The sequence below is a fragment of the Nicotiana tabacum genome, chromosome 20, assembly GCF_000715075.1.
Source record: "Nicotiana tabacum cultivar K326 chromosome 20, ASM71507v2, whole genome shotgun sequence".
NCBI lineage: Eukaryota > Viridiplantae > Streptophyta > Magnoliopsida > Solanales > Solanaceae > Nicotiana > Nicotiana tabacum.
The window spans coordinates 117228303-117248449 of NC_134099.1; the positions used below are offsets into that span (position 1 = coordinate 117228303).

Sequence of the window (20147 nt, forward strand, 5' to 3'; positions counted from 1 at the left end):
AAATACTTGAAGTTTGCAAGTACAAGATGCAAAATATCACAACAAGTTCTTATTATCAAACTGGGGCAATTTTCGCATCCAATATCTCTCTATTTTTGATTTCTACTCAATTCCAACGTCATCGCCACTTGAGACCGGAATAATTTCTAGAATTAACATCTCCTTGAAGTAGTAAGTGTGCCTTTATTCTCTTTATAATATTAGTTTTCACTACCTACTTTTCTCTCCTCAATTTTCGCAACAATCTCTACCTTACTCAGAATCACATTACTTCCCAATCCTATTTTTCCTCATACACCCTTCTATTTTTTTCGATCACAATATCCAATATGATCATAATTCAATACTGGTAAAATTTTTTAGGGATTCATGTCCTTCCCTAATCTAGAACTACACACGACCTGATTCTCGTAAAGCCCAGGATATGTAGGCAACTCAGAAACTGGAGTTCGGCCACAATATTTTTCAGGACTCTTATTCCCATTTATTCTTACACAACTATATCACCAGTCGGACAAAATTGGCTACTACATCAATTTCTTTGCCCAAAAAACTCTTTCATCGTTCTCGGGCAAAGAGGGGCAACTGTTGAAACCCAATTTTGTCCCTCCTCTTATTGAATTTATTCCTTTGAGCTTCTATTTTTTGTAAATGTTAAAGATTCTAAAATTTTACTTATTTTATCACAATACAATGTTTATATTGCTATCATTTATTATTAATATTATTGTTGTTATTATTATTATTATTATTGATTACTATAATTATTATGTTTTTTAGTTAAAATAGTAGCCCAAATACTCCCCTATTTATCTAGCCCAACATGTGCTCTCTGTCCAAATGGAGCCCACTTCACCCAGCAATATCCTAAGCCCAACCACTTTAAACCAAATCTCAACGAGACTAACCCCAAACCAATTCTCCGATCTTATACCTTCCTCGCCAGCAACAAACATCCATTTTTCCCTTCTTTAGCCCATTATCATATTTATTCTCTTACTTTCCTTCCTTTTTCTATTTAGTTATTTCCTTAATTATTTTACTACTTTATTACCAAATGTCATAGCATAGTTTCTTCACAAATCACTCAAAATCAGAAATTATAGCTCTTCCTATAAAGAACGAATTTTGGTGGAAGATTTGGGTACGAATTTAATTGAAGAATTTGTCCAAGTTCATAGGAGTCCCCAAAAAGGTAAATTTTTTTTATTTATTGCGGGTTCTGCTTTCTTTGATTTGATATAATAATTTTGAGAAAAACTCAATCCCGTAAGTTTTTTTCATTCTTGACGTGATTTCTTGTTGCTCTAATTATATTGTAGTTGAATTTGATAAATATTCATATATTTTTTATATATAGAAAGAATCATTTTTTTTCTCAAAGTTGTGGACTCCGATTTCTGCTAATTGATTCTGTCAAGTACTAACTGTTAGCCTTAATTTATTTCCTTTTTATTTAGAGCATTAATAATTTTTAGCTATAAATACTACTACTACTGTTAAGGCAAAAAAGGGAGGGGAGAAGGACTTTTGATCATTGCTCTTCATCACTTCCATAACTTTTCTTTTACTGTGATATACTCTTCATTCAGTACTCTTCGGCTACTTCTTTGCTTATTGCAAGCCAAAGCAAAATTTGTTTTCTTTTATTTCACTCGACACGAGTGTTGCTCAAAATTCTTAGAAGTTTTAGTGATCTCGAAGCGTCGAAATTTGAGTATTGCTTTCTTGTCGCTATCATTCGAGTTTTCTTATTGCAATCATTGCGTATTTCTGGAGTTTGTTTGTCATATTTACTGTTGTTGAAGATCTGTCCGTGAATCATTATGTGGATTTCTGGTTTTCTTATGAATTCGGTACTCCACAAACTGGTTAGTTTCCTGAATGACGCATTACGATTCCTTTATATGTTGGTTGTTGTTAGAATAGACTAGTCCTTCTCTTTAGTTTTGTATTATGTACACTCTTGTCCATGCTGAGATATCGAGTGCCATGCAACACTATTGAAATTATGCCAATATAATAACACGGTACGTCTCTTAAATTCATTTGTGTTTTTAATCTTTTGATTTTACGTGTGAGTTTTTAAATATGAGACGACCTGACCAGAAATGTCTTTAGGATTTGTTCTGGCACCCTAGTAATTAGGAAATCATTTCCTTTATTTAGGACTAAAGATTGCATAAATAAGAGTAGCACCAACTTATTTGCTATGTTCAACGATTTAGTTTAGGAATTCTGCCTAAAAGATTTCGAATGATATTTGTAAGTTCCATGATCTTCATTCTTTGTATAGCTGAATTCATGTTGCATTGGTATCATTTCAGCGAGTATTTCTAAGTTAATAAAAGGCGGCATTGGATTGTTAAAACTTCATCCCTTAAACCTTAAGGATGTTTGCCGGTCTTATGTGGTTAAAACTACCTTGCCTAAATCGGTGTACTTGTTTTGTCACTTAGATATCATGTTTAGGATTAACTGGCCTAATATACTGCATGTCCAGTTGTGGATAGTATGTCAGAAGCTAAGAGTATTTATTTGCTTTGTTGGCTATTTTTTTCCGAATAACCTAAAAGTTTGCACACACATCCCAAATGACAAAACGGGACTACTGAAACTCTCAGAATTCCATTCCAACCCCTATATCAAAATCTCACCTATCAACCGGAAAATAACAAAAGTTCAATCTTGCCAATTCAAGCCTAAATTCGGTTGAATTTTCCAACATAAGCTTCCTCAAAAGAGACTAAGTATCTCAAACCTTACACAATCTTCTCCGAACCCGGGCTAACCAACCCGATCACATATAGAACCGATAGGCAAACTAATAAGAAGCAGAACTGGGGAAAAACAGAGCGGTAACTCATGAGACGACTATTGGGTTGTCACAATCTACAAAGGTCTAAAATCAACAAAAGTCTAAGAATGTACTAAATACAGTCTAAGGAAGACAAGAGGGAGAAAAGTAGTGCTGCGAACATCAGGAAGCTACCTTGCTAACTCCAATGACTCTGCCACTGAGCAATCAACACCCTCTACCGGGTTCAGAACTATCTGAATCTGCACACAAGATATAGGGAGTAATGTGAGTATGCCAACTCAGTAAGTAATAAAAGTAAATGAAAGTTGCGTAGTAAGAAAACACGTAAGCCACATTATAACACTACAAAAAATGTAGATCATTTTCAAAGCTGTACATAAAATCATTTACCTCGTAAATCAAGCTCAGTTTCAGTAAAAATCTTTTTAAAAAAACTTTCAACGTTTTGAAACGAGTGATAAAATAGTGAGTATCAATGATTGAAACTGAAATAGCCCCTCGGGCAAAACATGTACGATAAACCGCCCCTCGAGCATAATCTCAGCAGAACCGGCCCCTCGGGCTACCTTATAATCACTCGTAAACAGTCCCTCGGGCATAACATGAATCAAGAACCGCCCCTCGGATAAAATATAGATCAAGAATAGACCCTCGGGCAACAATACAAAATGACAACAGCCCCTCGGGCTACATCATATCAATCACACTGGGTACCCGCGCTCACTGGGAGTGTGCAGACTCAGGGAGGCACCCCTTATGGTCCAAGCGCAATAATAAGCCATCGTGTGGAATAATCAATATATCACTCACTCATGGTACCCGGGCTCACTAGGGGTGTACAGACTTCGGGAGGGGCCCCTTACAGCCCAAGCACAATAACAAGCCATCTCGTGGCATAATCAAATGGACTCTCAGCCTCATATCAAGCCACCTCATGGTGTAGCAAATCAGGCCCTCGGCCTCATAATCATAAATCAGTACCACACTGCTGCGGCGCGCAGCCCGATCCCATAATATCCACACAACACAGGCCCTCGGCCTCACTCAGTCAGAAATCTCTCATGCCACTCGGGCAGCAGTAAAACATGATGCTCAGCCCAAAAATATCGCTTAAAATATCAAAAATGGAATAAATATGACTGAGTTATGAAAATTGTAGAAAACAGTATGACTGAGTACAAATATGAAGCATTGAAGAATAGTAGTAAAAATCCCTTAAGGGTCATAAATAGTTGGCATACGACCCAAATGTGGCATTCAACCCAAAACATGATAACACTTTCCAAAACACAATGATAGCAAACAATTTTCAATCAAATATGCGGTTTAACAGTCATACGGGACGGACTAAGTCATAATCCCCAATGGTGCATGACCCCACGTTCATCATCTAGCATGTGCGTCACCTCAAAATAGCACAACGATGTGAAATCTGAAGTTTCATACACTAAGGACAAATATTTACAATCATTACTTACCTCAAATCGGTCTAAACTCTATCCCGCGATGCCTTTGCCTCTCAAATCGGCCTCCAAATGCTCCAAATCTTACCAAAATCAGTATATTATCATCAATATACGCTAAAGGAACAAAGCCCAAGCGAAAATAATCAAATTAACTCAAAAATCCCGAAATTGGCTCAAATCGGCCTAGGGCCCACGTCTCGGAATCCGATAAAAATCATAAAACTGGAAAACCTATTTGCTCATAAATCTACCCATATCAAATTCACCAAAATTCGACATCGAATGGCCATCCAAATTCCTAAAATTAACTATCCAAACCTTCCTCCATTTTTCCCAATTTTCACCCTAAATTCCCAAATTAAATGATAAGAATCAAGACATAATCATGAGATTTAACCAAATTTTAGTGAAAAACACTTACCCCAATCAATCCTCTAAACATCCCTTCAAAATAGCCTAAATTCGAGCTCCATAGCTCCAAAAATGCAAAAATGGCTGAAATCTTCGAAATAGAGTACTTTATAATCTGCCCAGGTATTTATCCTATGCTATCGCGGACAAACTAATGTGATAGCGAAGTACAAAATTTTCCAGTCCTTATTATACCCTATACGATCGCGGCCATTCCCCTGCGATCGCGTAGAATAAATTTTTTCAACAGCTTTCTCCAACTCTTTCGGATAGCCTCTAGTATAATGGTTATAACTTTTATTTTATAAAACTCCAAATTACAATTGATTCTGAAAACTAGACATTAAGGGCTACAACTTTTGTTTTTGAATCATCTTCAAATTCCTTATAGATTGTGAGATATAAGCTTCCAAAGTCGGGCCAGTGCAATAGAGATTTTACTCTATGCGATCGTGGGATGACTTACGCGATAGCATAGCACAACTCTATTTTTCCAAATTTTCTCTACGCTAACGAGGTCAGATCTATGCTAACGCACTGTATACCCCTGTAGCCAAAAACCAGCAACTAAAAAGAGCTTAGAAATGACCCGAAACCACCCCGAAACTCACTCGAGGCCCTCGGAACCTCAACCAAACATGTCAACACATCCCATGACATCATTCAAACTTGTTCTAACCTTCGAAACGCTCAAAACAACATCAAAACATCAAACCACCCTCGGATTCAAGCCTAAGAATTCCAAAACTTCCGAATTCCAAATTCGATAAAAAAGTCTATCAAACCTCATCCGAATGACCTGAAATTTTGCACACACGTCACAAATAACACAAAGGACCTACTCCAACTTCTGGGATTCCATTCCGACCCCTATATCAAAATCTCACCTATCAACCGGAAAACGCCAAAATCCCAATTTCACCAATTCAAGTCTAAACCTTCCACGGACCTCCAAAGTACATTCCGATTATTCTCCTAAGTCCCAAATTACCTAATAGCGCTAACCAAATAAAAAAAATTCCAATCCGAGATCATATACTAATAAGTCAAAACTTGGTCAACCCTTTCAAATTTTAAGCTTCAAACTGAGAACTGTTCTTCCAAATTCATTCCGATTACATAAGTCATAACACATCACACGGGGCTAGTCATGACCGAGAGCTGGCGAGCGAAGTGCAAAAGCTCAAAATGATCGGTCGGGTCGTTACATCCTCCCCTACTTAAACATACGTTCGTCCTTGAACGTGCGTAGAGTTGTTCCGAAAACCATCAATAGTTGTGTAATCTTACCATGCTCATACCTGGGGGTGATATCATATCACCCTATCTCATATAGGTCCGATAACACAATGCAACTGAAATTTCACAACTCAACCTAGCCCATAAACCTTAGAACCATAGTTCCACTTCTGAATTCATCCACAAGATCAGAATCTCACATCTATACTCTGAATAAGCCTGAACAAGCTGTAACAAACCATACCCACAGACTCAAATGCCATTACATGATATACCACATAACTCTAACACTCGTAGCGATAGCTTCTAGTCACAGCAGTTGCCCAAAATAGCCAAATACCGATAATACTTCTTATCAAATAAAGCCTCATTAAAACACTTCCGTATACTGTCAATGATAAACGAAACAAGTAGTAAGTCATAACCATTCCTCAGATCAACTATTCATGAAGCCACTTCTCCCCTGGCAAGGACCATAGCAAATTTCTGAGCCGAACCTCGATATTATCCTTCCCACATGCTGAAATCAAATCCATTTGTATTCATTATAGATCCCAACGGTCTCATCTAATCCAACACAACTACTCTGGTGACATGACCATCAATACAAACTAAAGTCATAACTCGTGCAATCCGCGCACCAATAAGAAACAATCTGAACATACTCGAATCATGAAAATGACTCAAATAAAAGAGCTTTCCCGCAAGCTCACCAGTACCACCACACACAATAATGAGAACCCGTCACACATCGTGGAACTAGAACACACGAATCTAACCCGAAAGATCATACCTCCACATAGCTTCGCTCCAACGCGCGACCTCATCCAAACACTGGTCCAACATGAAACACCTAAAGTCACTATGCTCAAATCGACAACCATGTGCAATTAGATGTCTAGAACCAAAGCAATCATCATAACCATTGTGAAGCAATTGACATAACATTACACAAACCTGAAAGGACACAACGGATACGCCAACCGCCGAGCAATACCCAATACTCCTCCCGCTCGAATTCCACTGAAAGACCCCAATAAAACCGCACCACATGTGCCTATAACCAACAAATCCCAATGCCTCGCAACATGTAAAGGTAACTCATAGATCTCCCCAGATCACTAATAAGCTCAATAACAATTGAATCAACAGATCCCTCAACAATACAACTCGGAGTCAACCAAGCCGACTCGATGCAGAACCACATCCATATTGGCCTAACAATGAACCCCTTATCAAGGAGTTCCTGAAGCTTCTCCTTCAATCCCTTTAACTACGCCAGTGCCATACGATATGGTGCCTGTTAACACCCAATTTTGTCCCTCCTCCTATTGAATTTATTCCTTTGATTCTATTTTTTTTTACATATTTTATCACAATACAAAGTTTATATTGCTATCATTTATTATTATTGATTATTGATTACTATAATTATTATGTTTTTTAGTTAAAATAGTAGCCCAAATACTCCCCTATTTATCTAGCCCAACATGTGCTCTCTGTCCAAATGGAGCCCATTTCACCCAGCAATATCCTAAGCTCAACCACTTTAAACCAAATCTCAACGAGACTAACCCCAAACCAATTCTCCGATCTTATACCTTCCTCGCCAGCAACAAACATCCAGTTTTCCCTTCTTTAGTCCATTATCATATTTATTCTCTTACTTTCCTTCCTTTTTCTATTTAGTTATTCCTTAATTATTTTACTACTTTATTACCAAATATCATAGCATAGTTTCTTCACAAATCACGCAAAATCAGAAATTATATCTCTTCTTGTAAAGAAAAAATTTTGGTGGAAGATTTGGGTATGAATTTCATTGAATAATCTGTCCAAGTTCATAGGAGTCCCCAAATAGGTAAAGATTTTGAATTTATCGCGGGTTCCGCTTTCTCTGATTTGATATAATAATTTTTAGAGAAACTCAATCCCGTAAGCTTCTTTCCTTCTTGATATAATTTATTATTGCTCTAATTATATTGTAGTTGAATTTGATAAATATTCGTATACTTTTTATATATAGAAAGAATCAATTTTTTTCCAAAGTTGTGGCCTCCGATTTCTGCTAATTGATTCTGTCAAGTACTAATTGTAAGCCTTAATTTATATCCTTTTTACTTAGAGAATTAGTAATTTTTAGCTATAAATACTACTACTGTTAAGGCAAAAAAAGGAGGGGAGGAGGACTTTTGATCATTGCTCCTCATCAATTCCATAATTTTTTTTTTACTGTGATATACTCTTCATTCACTGCTCTTCGGCTACTTCTTTGCTTATTGCAAGCCAAAGCAAAATTTGTTTTATTTTATTTCACTCGATACGAGTGTTTCTCGAAATTCTTAGATGTTTTTGTTATCTCGGAGCGTCGAGATTTGAGTATTGGTTTCTTGTCGCTATTATTCGAGTTTTCTCATTGCAATCACTGTGTATTTCTGGAGTTTGTTTGGCATATTTACTGCTGTTGAAGCTCTGTCCGTGAATCATTATTTGGATTTCTAGTTTTCTTATGAATTTGATACACCATAAACCAGTTAGTTTCCTGAACGACGCATTATGATTCCTTTACATGTTAGTTGTTGTTAGAATAGAGTAGTCCTTCTCTTTAGCTTTTTATTCGGTACACTCTTGGCCATGCTGAGATATCGAGTGTCATGCGGCACTCTATTGAAATTATGCCAATATAATAACCAGGTACATCTCTTAAATTCAGGTGTGTTTTTGATCTTTTGATTTTATGTGTGAGTTTTTGAATATGAGACGACCTGGTCATAAATATCTTTAGGATTTGTTTTGGCACCCTAGTAACTACGCAATCATTTCTTTTATTTAGGACTAAAGATTGCATAAACAAGAGTAACACCAACTTATTTGCTATGTTCAATGATTTAGTTTAGAAATACTACCTAAAAGATTTCGAATGATATTTGTAAGTTCCATGATCTTCATTCTTTGAATATAGCTGAATTCTTGTTGCATAGGTATAATTTCAGCGAGTATTTCTTAGTTAATAAAAAGCGGCCGTGGATTGTTCAAACTTCATTCCTTAAACCTTAAGGTTGTTTGGCGGTCTTATGTGGTTAAAACTAACTTGCCTAAATCAGTGCACTTGTTTTGTCACTTAGACACCATGTTTAAGATTAACTGGCCTAATATACTGCTTGTCCAGTTGTGGATAGTATGTCGGAAGCAAAGAGTTATATTTGTTTTCTTTGTTGGCTATAACATTACTGCCATGATGTTCTCAAATACGGATACCATGTCCTTAGGATTTTAATTCATCTAGATATTCAGTCTATGGATAAAGCATCTAGATAACTTGTTATCCCATAATGCTTGTACTTTATTTTGTTTGAGTAATTACTTATTTGATTTGAACACTAGGCGCTCTATTTAGGAACTAATAGTAAGAGAAGTCAACAACTTCGTTGGTGTTAAAGGCTAGCGAGTTGTATTTCTCAGCATGTTCTTTATCTTTACATGACTAAATTTCAAATAGTTTGAACCAAATACTTGAAGTTATATTATTTGGAAGTAACGAGTTAAATCTATTTTTGCGATAATTCGATCTCCATGTGCGCTGCATATGTGTTCTGGTTGGGGTATGATGTTATAGGATGATCTAATTCGAGCATTGAGCGAGGAATTGGAGTCGCCTGGGAAGGGGAAGGTTTAAGAATTATTGTGTTGGAATTTACTTTGCGCCTGAAGCTCATTAGTTTAGCTTGTGTTGTAATGTTGGCCTTATAATGCTACAAATAATCTGTATTTGTGTAAAATGGATGATTGGGGCTGAAACTTGTTTGTCACTTGTTGCTGCTATGTGCTATTTGCTATTGTAGTTTGTTTCTATTTTTACTAATCACTGAAGTCATGCTTTCATTTTCAATATTATTACCATGCTTATAGAATTTACGTAACAGGGAGACGTGATTTTCTGTTTCTGTTATTCTGCAAATAATAATAATGATTTTTAATGCACTCAATTTCCTTTTAACAGTGGAGATTGCTAATTGTTTTAAACCTGACGTCATACTAGTTTTACAAAAAGTACCTTTGATTTATTTCACGGAAACAAGACCTGTTAAGTAAGTATTGTCTTCCTATAATATTTTTATTTATTTATTTATTAAAGGCTTGGGGGCTAGTAACAATCTTTGTATACAAATAAGTTTTCTGGCATACGAATTTCAAATCAGGTATCTTATTTCAATTCCTCTTTCTTATCTACCTTTACACAAAAGAGTACGTAGCTTTATACTTTAATCAAAACTACTTTGTCTTCTACTCGATATTTTTACTAATTTTATAATTATGTTTATTCTAGTATGCTTATACTTGAATTCCATAGTACCAATTCAAGAAATTTATTATATTATAAGAGTTCATTTCACTACTTCAATTATCATCTCTCAATTTAATTAATTTGGAGGCCAACATGAGCCCTTACATGCCATGTGTTATTTGTTTAAGTCCCAATGTGCTCCCTTTTATGTGACGCTAATAAGAATGTAAATAGAAACTTGAGATTTTCTTTATGTCTAGAACCATCCTTTTAGAATAGTGTCCAAAGTCTTTTGGACTATAAGAAGGGACGGGTAGTTTTAAATTAAGACGCGCTTTAGAATTAACTAGTACGTTCTTAGGTTAATTACTCGAAGATAGTAATGAGGGTAGTTGGACATGATACACAAATTGCCCGAATAGCCGTTGCACTTTTGGCTATAAAAGTCTTAGCAGGCTTTGCACGGGAGTTGATCCATTAGGCTTAAAAATTTAGGTCCCCCTTTACATAATTAGTTCCTTTAGGCTATCAATTCTTTCCTTATGCACTTGATTGTTTAAGTAATTATTTTTTTTACATCTCTAATTGTTTGCATATTTCATCGCCTAGTAATAACAAACTAGTCTAACTTTAGATTAGTCATCCAATAATCCCACATAGCATAAATTTCGACCAGGACCCACAGTTGTGGACTTCGAAGAGTGCCTAACACCTTCTCTTTGAGGTAATTTGAGCCATTACTCGATCTTTAGTGACGTTGACTAGTCAAACAGAGTTATCTGCAAATAGGTACCATAACGCACCTTACAATCGTTAGGTGGCGACTCTTCTCTTTTTATACCATTTTAAAAGAGTTGTCACATGTCTAAACCCGTCTTCGTGAGAAAAATGGGGTGTGACAGCATGGCAACTCTGCTGGGGATACTTAGGTTCTTACCATAACGGATTTAGCTTATGTGGGATTTCTAATTCATTAAGTTGTTTTACATGACCGCTTCCAGGTACCTCCCTTTCCCGTTCCTTTATTTGCTCAAAGTTGCTATATCATGAACCTCCCTTCCCTATCTCCTTTATTCGCTTCATTTAATTATGTTTTGAATTTTTTGTGAACAATGCTAACCTATTTCCTTTGTATTTTTTCCCCTTTCTCTTTTGCTTATTTTATCGTATTATTTAATACTGCCTTTATATGTCTTCACCATGTGAATTACTTGACTATATGTTATCACTTTTGCATAAGCATGTTTTCAACTCATGTTCCACTCGTGCCAAATATCAACGTAGCAGCACTTGATGAGTGTCCGCGCTCTTCCCAAAATCACCCTTTGAATTTGGAAAGGCTTATTTGCAGTAAAACGAGTCGATCAGCGGTGCATTCGATGGTTCCGTGCCTTTCTCTCCCAAGTTGTCCGCTTGAGGGTACCAGTCTAGACTCTTCTAGAAACCCCATTCTAAAATCGACGGTGCATGCATCATGTCTAAACCTAGTATGACTTAGAACGCTACCCATGCAATAACTCTCTAAGACAAGCCTTGTCCAAAGTCCGACGGAATTTCCATAATCCCAATGGACACAATCACCTTATGTGCATTACTTGGAGAAAGATGTGTTAATATGTTGACTGTTGTCTTAAATTTTCAAATTTAGGAGTGGTAGGGCTAAATCAACCTTATCTCTTTTGCCATCCCCATAAAGGCTTATTTGCACATTATTATGTGTATCTATATTCCCTCTTGCATGTCTCTATTTATTTGTTTGCTATTTATTTCAAAGTACTCATGACATATTCTTTCAAAATTACTCCATGCCTAAAACAATCAATTTTTGGGCATTTCTTAGACTTCTATCCTTAGACTCAAATCATTTGAATCTTGGGTCTGAACAAACTATCTTTCCGTCCCAGGGGCATAATCTCTGATTTTTCCTAAAGGAAGTATTTCATCCATTGATTACATAACATGACTGGCCATCATTATCATCAGATGTAGTTAATGACGCAATTTCATTTTCAAATGATGTTGCATCTCAATTTTGCTCATATGGGTATAACTTTTTCAAAATGAGATGTTTTACCCTTCAATTGTTGCTATCCTCTATTCAACTCAGTCCAGATCATACTTAGGGCTATTATCCGAGTAATATTATTTTTGGGTTTTTATTTTGTATCCCAACTTATGCAATACTAGAGTCTTCTAGTAACTTTCGCCAAACTGGCATAATATTCTATTTATAAAAGATAGGACATTTTCCACGTTAGTACAATCAATCTTACCTCTATCTGATTAGTTCCATTCTATCTTAGCGGCCCAATGTGACCTAATCTTGTTCCGACATTATGGTCTTGTATCTTGCTCATCTTGCACCTTTTACATCCAAGCCATAAGACTTGAAATCCAAGTATGTTAGACCCTTATGTTTGCTTCTGGTACTTTATTTGCTCAATTCTAAAATACTCTCACAAGTGTTGGTAATAATCTCCACGTACATGTTGAATCATAAAGACCTTCTCAAGAACTGCAGTCTCAATGGTCAATACGACCGAAGCGATACGTGTTACTCTACCAATCTCCACCCACCCACCCGTGATACTCTTCTAAAAATATTTATTTCTCGATCTTCCAGTCACACTCTATTCTTTTGAGCATCCACCTGAACTTTTAACAGGGGGCTACTCGATTACATAAATCTTGCATTCTCTAGCGATTCTATAAGCTTCAAATACGATCTATGTTTTTATCTGATTTCTGTTTAAAAGAGATATGTATGTAACTCATTATTTGGTTTAGTCTTATTATTATAAAAATTCTATTTCCCTCCAAAAATGAAACTGGGGCAAAATTTTGAGATTGTATCATCAAAGTCTTCGAAAAGGGATGATAGGTACAACATTGTCAACAATATTCTCACCAGGCATACTCTGCAAAGCATGAAGACCTCCACCTGCATAGAGATATACACAACAAAGCACAAAGTATTCATATTCATAAGGCTAAGAATTGCTTTCTCTTATTTACATAACTATCTTCCTCTACCTGTATAACGCTAAACAATGCATTTATCCTTGCATGAGGTTAAGCTCTACCTCCATATTTGCATGAGGCTAATCCCTGCCTCCATATCTGTATGAGGCTAATACTTGCCTCCATATCTACATGAGACTAATCCTTGCATCCATATTTGCATGAGGCTAATCCCTGCCTCTATATCTGCAGGAGGCTAATCCCTCCCTCCCTACTTGCACGAGGCTAATCCCTGCCTCCACATTTGCATGAGGCTAATCCCTGCCTCCATATCTACATGAGGCTAATCCCTGCCTCCATAACTATATGAGGCTAATCCCTACATTCCTATTTGTATGAGACTAATCCTTGCCTCCCTGTTTGCATGAGGCTAATCCCTGTCCCCTATCTTCATGAGGCTAATCTCTGCCTCCCTATCTGCATGAGGCTAATCCCTGCCTCCCTATTTGCACGAGGCTAATCCCTGCCTCCATATTTGCATGAGGCTAATCCGTGCCTCCGTACGTGCATGAGGCTAATCCCTTCCTCCATACTCGCATGAGGCTAATACTTGTCTCTATATCTGTATGAAGCTAATCTCTGCCTCTATATTCGCATGGTACTAAGCATTGTCCCTCCTTGCACATATATTGCTCTATTTCGGTACTATCAGAAGCTAAGAGTATTTATTTGCTTTGTTGGCTATTTTTTTCCGAATAACCTAAAAGTTTGCACACACATCCCAAATGACAAAACGGGATTACTGAAACTCTCAGAATTCCATTCCAACCCCTATATCAAAATCTCACCTATCAACCGGAAAATAACAAAAGTTCAATCTTGCCAATTCAAGCCTAAATTCGGTTGAATTTTCCAACATAAGCTTCCTCAAAAGAGACTAAGTATCTCAAACCTTACACAATCTTCTCCGAACCCGGGCCAACCAACCCGATCACATATAGAACCGATAGGCAAACTAATAAGAAGCAGAACTGGGGAAAAACAGAGCGGTAACTCATGAGACGACTATTGGGTTGTCACAATCTACAAAGGTCTAAAATCAACAAAAATCTAAGAATGTACTAAATATAGTCTAAGGAAGACAAGAGGGAGAAAAGTAGTGTTGCGAACATCAGGCAGCTACCTTGCTAACTCCAATGACTCTGCCACTGAGCAATCAACACCCGCTACCAGGTTCAGAACTATCTGAATCTGCACACAAGATGTAGGGAGTAATGTGAGTACGCCAACTCAGTAAGTAATAAAAGTAAATGAAAGTTGCGTAGTAAGAAAACACGTAAGCCACGTCATAACACTACAACAAATGTAGATCATTTTCAAAGTTGTACATAAAATCATTTACCTCGTAACTCAAGCTCAGTTTCAGTAAAAATCTTTTTAAAAAAACTTTCAACGTTTTCAAACGAGTGATAAAATAGTGAGTATCAATGATTGAAACGTAAATAGCCCCTCGGGAAAAACATGTACGATAAACCGCCCCTCGAGCATAATCTCAGCAGAACCAGTCCCTCGGGCTACCTTACAATCACTCGTAATCAGTCCCTCAGGCATAACATGAATCAAGAACCACCCCTCGGGTAAAATATAGATCAAGAATAGACCATCGGGCAACAATACAAAATAACAACAGCCCCTCGGGCTACATCATATCAATCACACTGGGTACCCGCGCTCACTGGGGGTGTGCAGACTCAGGGAGGCACCCCTTACGGTCCAAGCGAAATAATAAGCCATCGTGTGGAATAATCAATATATCACTCACTCAAAAGGTACCCGAGCTCACTGGGGGTGTACAGACTTCGGGAGGGGCCCCTTACAGCCCAAGCACAATAACAAGCCATCTCGTGGCATAATCAAATGGTCTCTCAGCCTCATATCAAGCCACCTCATGGCGTAGCAAATCAGGCTCTCGGCCTCATAATCATAAATCAGTACCACACTGCTGCGGCGCACTGTCGCAACCCAAATCCCGGTCGTGATGGCGCCCAGCACACTACTAGGCAAGCCCGACTATTATTCAACACTTAACCCAATTTATCAAAAATAGCGGAAAGAAATATCAATTAAGCAAGATTAAAGTACTGAAGAATTTAATAAAATACACAATATAATCTCACTAGGACCCGGTGACACGAATCTTAGCCTCTACAATACAGAATATCATCCTAATACATGGTATATCCAAAGTCTGATAATGCAGAAATAAAGAGATAGGATAGGAGGGAGAAGATCAATGGTTGCGAACGCCGTGCAGCTACCTCGATACTCCTAGAAGCTGGATCTACTGAGCCTGAGACCGCCCTGGATCTGCACACAAGGTGCAGGGAGTAAAGTGAGTACTCCGACCCAGTGAGTAATAAAAGTAACTACAGTCTGAAGATAAGAAAATCCAGTAAATACACAAAGTAAGCAAAAATCTAAATATACAGCAACATATGGAACTGAGCAGCTAAACAACAGTATAAATAGAAATACATGAATGCAATGCAATGCATATGATGGTACATTCCAGTACCCACTGCGGCTTGCAGCCCGGGCCATCCATATTTATTTATTGTCGACAGCGCTCACTAGGGGTGTGTACAGACTCCGGAGGGGCTCCTACAGCCCAAACGCAATATCTTGGTCAGTCATTGTTACCTGACCGGTCAGCCATTGTTACCTGACCAATTTATATCATACAGTGCTATTGTTACCACTGTTCAAGTATGTCATCCAGTGTCATTGTTACCACTATTTCAAGTATATAACACATTGTCATTGTTACCACTGTTTCAAGTATATCACACAGTGTCATTGTTACCACTGTTTCAAGTATATCACACAGTGTCATTGTTACCACTGTTTCAAGTCACTTTATAATCAGTCCAGAAAATAATATAATAAGCCCCTTGGGCACTTACAAAATAGAATTTCAAAGCCCGGGATACATTTAAAAATATCATTTAAGTTTTCAACACTTAGAATTATGGCTGAGTTTGCAAAACAGCATTTAAAACCTTGGACTGAAATTAAATAATATGCAAATCATGCTAAGCAGTAATATCAATCCTCGAAGGATTTTACAAATCGGCACAAGGCCCCAAACATGGCATCAAGCCCCGTAATATCAATGAAGTATATGTATCAATCACCAGTATAGTATAAACATCACACGGGATGGACCAAATCACAATCCCTAATAGTATCTGACCCCGCACTCGCCATGGAGTGCATGTCACGCCTCAATATAGCGTTACGATGTGAAAGTCCGGGGTTTCAAACCCTCAGAACAACATTTAAATCTATTACTCACCTCAAGACGGCCAAAAGTCTACTCCGCGATGCCCTTTCCTTTCGAATCGACCTCCTCGCGCGTCGAATCTTGCCAAAACCACAAGGAATATATTACAATAGGCTAAGGGAATATAACTCAATCAAAAAGACTCGAAAAATATCGAAAATCACGAAATTTGCAAAACCCGAGCCCCCGGCCTACTTCTCGAAAAATTACTAAGTCACATCACCGGATTCCTCGTCTCGCCACGGGTCCGTACATATAAAATTTACCAAAATCGGAGTTCAAATGACCCCTCAAATCTTCATTTTAGAATTTCAATCTCAAGCCCTAATTTCTTATAATTTGGCTATGTTTTCATGGATTCCAAGGATGATTCTTCAATAAAATCATGTATTTAACTCATAAAACTTACCTCCAATCGATCTCGGTTGAAACTCCCTTCAATCCCCATCCAAAAGCTCTCAAAATGACTGAAAATGGTGAAAAAATGACCCAAAATCGAATATAAACTCACTGCCCAAATTTTTCGCAATTACTGTTCACCCGCGCGGCACTGTTCACGCGCGGGTTACTGTTCATTGCTGCTAAAAAAATGCACCAACAGCCAATTTAAATTGCAGCACAACTATTTTTCACTAAAATGGCTCTAACTTCATCATACGAACTCGGAATTAGACGATTCTTGTTCCTATGAGTCACAAATAATAATACAAACACAACCCTTCAATCGAAACTCAATTCGGAGCTCATTTGCCCAGTGCGATATCCATTTCGCTCGTTAAACAATTACTTATGTTTCGCGTCAAAAACCTAATCGCGACTTGATGAAATTAGACCAAAATTTTCAGATCAATCCTATAATTCATTATCAAAATTCCGAAAGTCTCAGAATCAAATTTGGATCTCTAGAACTAAAAATAAACCTTTAAATCATTACATTTATGCTCAAAACGGCAAAAATCTTCCAAAAACTCTTCCAAAATTTGTCCGAACCTCATGGGATCCCAACAAAGTATACTAACAAGTCCCATAATATGACACAAACTTAGTTGTTCCTTCGAATCACCAAAAACAACGCAAAAATACTAAATTCACCACGGATTCAAGCCTATGAACTTTGAAACTTCAAATTTTCACATCCGATGTCGAAACACGTCAAAACTAGTCCGAATGATCTCAAATTTTGCAGACAAGTCCAAAATAACATAACGAAGCTACAACAACTCTAGGAATTCCATTCCGAGCCTCGGATCAAAATCTTACCTATCAACCGGAATTCGCCAAAATACTAACTTTGCCGATTCAAGCTTAATTCTACACCGGTCATCACAAAAATATTCCGGACACACTCCTAAGTCTCAAATCACCTAACAAAGCTATCCGAACCATAAAATTCGCATTTCGAGCGCTCTAACACATAAGTCAATATCCGGTTGACTTTTCCAACTTAAGCTTCCTTAAAAGAGACTAAGTATCTCAAACCTTACCAAAATCATTCAAGAATGACTTCAAATTTTGCACACAAGTCACATTCGACATTACGGACTTGCCCCAACTTTCGGAATCTCATTCCGACCCCGATATCAAAATTTCCACTTTCGGTCGAATTTTCTCAAAAACCTTCAAATTTCTATAATGAACATATGAGTTCAAAACACTTGATCAAAAAATCAGCACCTCGGTGCTCAAGCCATTGGCAAAGATTTGGCCTCAAGTCCTCCAGGCTGGTCTAACTTCAAACTCACAGAGATTACAACTCGACCCTCGATTAGGGAATCAAAGCCATCGAGACACATCTGATACAGAGCGCCCGTTGGTGCATACGATCACGCGGAAGGAATTTCAAAAGTTTCTTTTCAAGCTGAATCAAGGACGCACGATAAGAATTCAAGAATGTGAAGTTTTCCTAAAGGTTCGGCAACCTCTCGAGGATAAGTACAGACGTCTCCGTACCGATCCGCGAGACTCTACTAAACCGGCTCATGACTCGCGAGACCAAGTAACCTAGGCTCTGATACCAACTTGTCACGACCCAAATCCCGGTCGTGTTGGCGCCCAGCACATTACTAGGCAAGCCCGACCATTATTCAACACTTAACCCAATTTATCAAAAATAGCGGAAAGAAATATCAATTAAACAAGATTAAAGTACTGGAGAATTTAACAAAATACACAATATAATCTCACTAGGACCCGGTGTCACGAATCTGAGCCTCTAGAATACAGAATATCATCCTAATACATGGTATATCCAAAGTTTGATAATGCGGAAATAAAGAGATAGGATAGGAGGGAGAAGATCAATGGCTGCGAACGCCGTGCAGCTACCTCGATACTCCTAGAAGCTGGATCTGCTGATCAACTGGATCTACTGAGCCTGAGACTGCCCTGGATCTGCACACAAGGTGCAGGGAGTAAAGTGAGTACTCCGACCCAGTGAGTAATAAAAGTAACTACGGTCCGAAGATAAGAAAATCCAGTAAATACACAAAGTAAGGTAAAATCCAAATATACAGCAACATATGGAACTGAGCAGCTAAACAACAGTATAAATAGAAATACATGAATGCAATGCAATGCATATGATGGTACATTCCAGTACCCACTGCGGCGTGTAGTCCGAGCCATCCATATTTATTTATCGTCGATGGCGCTCACTAGGGGTGTGTACTGACTCCGGAGAGGCTCCTACAGCCCAAGCGCAATATCTTGGTCAGTCATTGTTACTTGACCGGTCAGCCATTGTTACCTGACCAATTTATATCATACAGTGTCATTGTTACCATTGTTCAAGTATATCATCCAGTGTCATTGTTACCACTATTTCAAGTATATCACACAGTGTCATTGTTACCACTGTTTCAAGTATATCACACAGTGTCATTGTTACCACTGTTTCAAGTATATCACACAGTGTCATTGTTACCACTATTTCAAGTCACTTTATAATCAGTCCAGAAAATAATATAATAAGCCCCTTGGGCATTTACAAAACAGAAGTTCCCAGCCCGGAATACATTTAAAATTATAATTTAAGTTTTCAACACCTAGAATTATGGCTGAGTTTGCAAAACATCATTTAAAACCTTGGACTGAAATTAAATGATATGCAAATCATGCTAAGCAGTAATATCAATCCTCGAAGGATTTTACAAATCGGCACAAGGCCCCAAACATGGCATCAAGCCCCATAATATGAATGAAGTATGTGTATCAATCACCAGTATAGTATAAACATTACACGAGATGGACCAAGTCACAATCCCCAATAGTATCCGACCCCGCACTCGCCATGGAGTGTGTGTCACGCCTCAATATAGCGTTACGATGTGAAAGTCCGGGGTTTCAAACCCTCAGAATAACATTTACATCTATTACTCACCTCAAGACGGCCAAAAGTCTACTCCGCGATGCCCTTTCCTTTCGAATCGACCTCCTCGCGCGTCGAATCTTGCCAAAACCACAAGGAATATATTACAATAGGCTAAGGGAATATAACTCAATCGAAAAGACTCGAAAAATATCGAAAATCACGAAATTTGCAAAACCCAAGCCTCGTGCCCACTTCTCGAAAAATTATGAATGTTACATCACCGGATTCCTCGTCTCGCCACGAGTCCGTAC

At 37.8% G+C, this 20147-nt stretch overlaps 1 long non-coding RNA gene across 1 annotated transcript in view; it reads left to right on the forward strand.

Moving 5' to 3' along the window:
• Positions 1 to 20147, forward strand: part of LOC107770630 (uncharacterized) — a 63855-nt gene that overhangs the window by 24027 nt on the left and 19681 nt on the right. The window contains exon 2 of the long non-coding RNA XR_012703599.1: positions 1 to 20147. This exon is cut by the window's right edge and continues 12525 nt beyond it. This is a non-coding gene — a long non-coding RNA (uncharacterized LOC107770630).